The following is a 2,505-nucleotide window of genomic DNA, read 5'->3' as shown; positions in this document are numbered from 1 at the left end:
AGATGATCTGCTCAGGTCCCTTCCGACCCGAGAAACTATATTAACCTAGCCTTGCAGATGCTTAGGCAAGTAGTTTCTTTAACAAAGGAATAGTGTGCAGGATACACTATTCCTTGTATAAGAAGAACAAGATGCAGCCCACCAGCTATCATTGGGAGGTAAAAGCAGAAGCAAGACCTTGGAGCTGGTGCTGAAATTAGCAAGGAACACGAACAAACCAGCAAGCGACCAAGAGTACTCAAGTTCATGGCCTTATGCATGCACTTTTGGCAGAGAAGCATGTAAATTAATAAAATGCATAGGCAATTTCATGTTAATGAAGTACACAGCAGACAGAGGAGAAGCTTGCGACAGGAGAAGGAATGGGTTGAACCCAAGGAGGGACATAGGTGGAGTGAATATTAATATGTATGAACCAAGGTGTATAAGATGCAAGAAGAACTAATGTTCAGTGCAGGTCCCCAGTCGGTTGATTTCTGGGACCTTCATCCAAAGCAGCCTCCATTCTGAATAAAGCTGTTGTGAGCAGTGCATGCTGGTGTTTGCTCCCTGCTTGCTCTGACTAATGAGTAACAGAGTGGTATTAGGATCCATGAGCAACTGGATCGTTGTCTCCCTAGTTGTTGGGTGCCACATGGCATCGGGGTCTAACAATACCCATCAAGAGAACTGGAAACATTGATATTAACTCCTTAATGCTTGAACTGGCCTCTTGCACAAATTAAATACTTATTTAGGAATAAGGATAAGTGTTACAAGTCACCTTTAAACCGTTCTACAGGGTACTTAAAAATGGGAGGGTTAATGCATTAAAAAAGGGGCATTAAACTGTGCTACTGTGATTGGTACCCTCTAAGGCTGCCTCTACATATGCTTGGGAGGGCCCATAGGGCATTTTAATTAGAGTGGTTCCCAGGCAGCCACTCCAATTAAAACACCTGTCATGTGCATTAAGCCTCAACCCTTTACCTAAACTTCATTTGTTGAGGTTCAGTTAAAGTGCCCTGTGGCCATTTAAAAAACAAAATACACATATGCACACATGCAGGGCATGTCCAGATGAGCACAATCATGCAGTATGTGGTACTACAAACATGTTTGCAGCACCACATACCATGCAGTCTGGTGTTCTTTGCATGTGCTGCTGAAGAGTGGAGCTGGGCTGCATTGCAACTGCCAGACAGAAGAAAAAAAAACACACCACCACAGCTGGAGTCCTAGGAGGCTCCCAGCACCCCAGGTAAGGCTGCTGGCTGGCTCCAGCCTCCCTTATTGTCCCTGGGGAAGCTTGCCATGTGCCAAAGCATGCATGGCACAGGTGTCCCTGGGGAACCAAACATCTATACACATCTGGATGCATCCACAGGGGCTTAAACACACATGAGACTGTGGCTATGCTACAGCATTCTAATTAGAATGCAAAAAAGACTGATTAATCAAGTCTGCTCTCATGCATTCTGTTAGACCAACTCCATGTGACGCCTAACAACTGGATAGCAGTGGGCCAGCACATGCATTAGCTTCACAAAGCAGCTTTATTGCAAGACAGCACTCAGGGTACCCATAACTTGAGTGACCCAGACTCTCTTTTCTAATAGTCTTTTACTAAGCTTGATTTACATAGACCCCACCTTGTTCCCATCTTACAATCCTGTCCCTGTTTACCATTTACCTGCTTTGCATATTGTATTCCCCTATATGGCACTTTATTTCTACCCCCTACTATGACCATTAGTGCCCTGTCATTGCTAAGTGTTGCTAGGGTTGTTATCTACAGCACATTCTTGTTGCTTCTTGTTCCCCTTCCCTGTACATCTGCAGCCTTCAGCATATTCACATCCTGTTATCTTTCTGGCCTAACATTCTAATTAGAACTACTAGCATGTGTATAAGCAGCCTAAATGTCTTAAGGTTACACCACTTCAGGGACGGATCATCTTTGAGCTATTCTACCCAGATCAAGCTAGGGTATTGTCAGCCCAGAGACAAAACAATCAGTTTGGAGCCATCCAGGATACATGACTCCCAGTACTTCTGCTCCTGACAAGCTTTCCAGCTTCCCAAGTTCTACTGCCCAGGGGGTGATACTGCAGGTGGTGGGGATGTGGGCTTGAGACCAGTGAGTATGACCTTAGCTTGTGGCCACCACGCTGCCAACTCCAAGAACCCCAGGAGACCCAACTGAATCCCTGGGCTATAGGCTAGGCACACTGAGCTTTGCATTCTGGCCATGCTTAACCCCTTGGGTTCCTCTGCTCCTTAAAGAAGGCTAGGGTCTTGGCTCCTAGTAACACCCCTGCTCACCAGGCCTATCAGTGGCAAGTTACAGTTGTGCAGATCACAGATGGCATTAAGCCTTAACTTATGAGTACTATGAAACTGGTTCTAACTTTAAAGCTACCTAACACTGCACAGATCTAGAATGGTTTTAAGGTAATAGTAACAGCACCCCAAGTTCCAATTCTTTGTGAAATTTCAAGGAAAGAGAGCAAAGATATGCCAGTG

The sequence above is a fragment of the Gavialis gangeticus genome, unplaced genomic scaffold (assembly GCF_001723915.1).
Source record: "Gavialis gangeticus isolate Ggan-Ray unplaced genomic scaffold, GavGan_comp1, whole genome shotgun sequence".
Lineage (NCBI taxonomy): Eukaryota > Metazoa > Chordata > Crocodylia > Gavialidae > Gavialis > Gavialis gangeticus.
The sequence above is the reverse complement of the archived record's forward strand: the minus strand, read 5'-3'. Positions refer to the sequence as shown.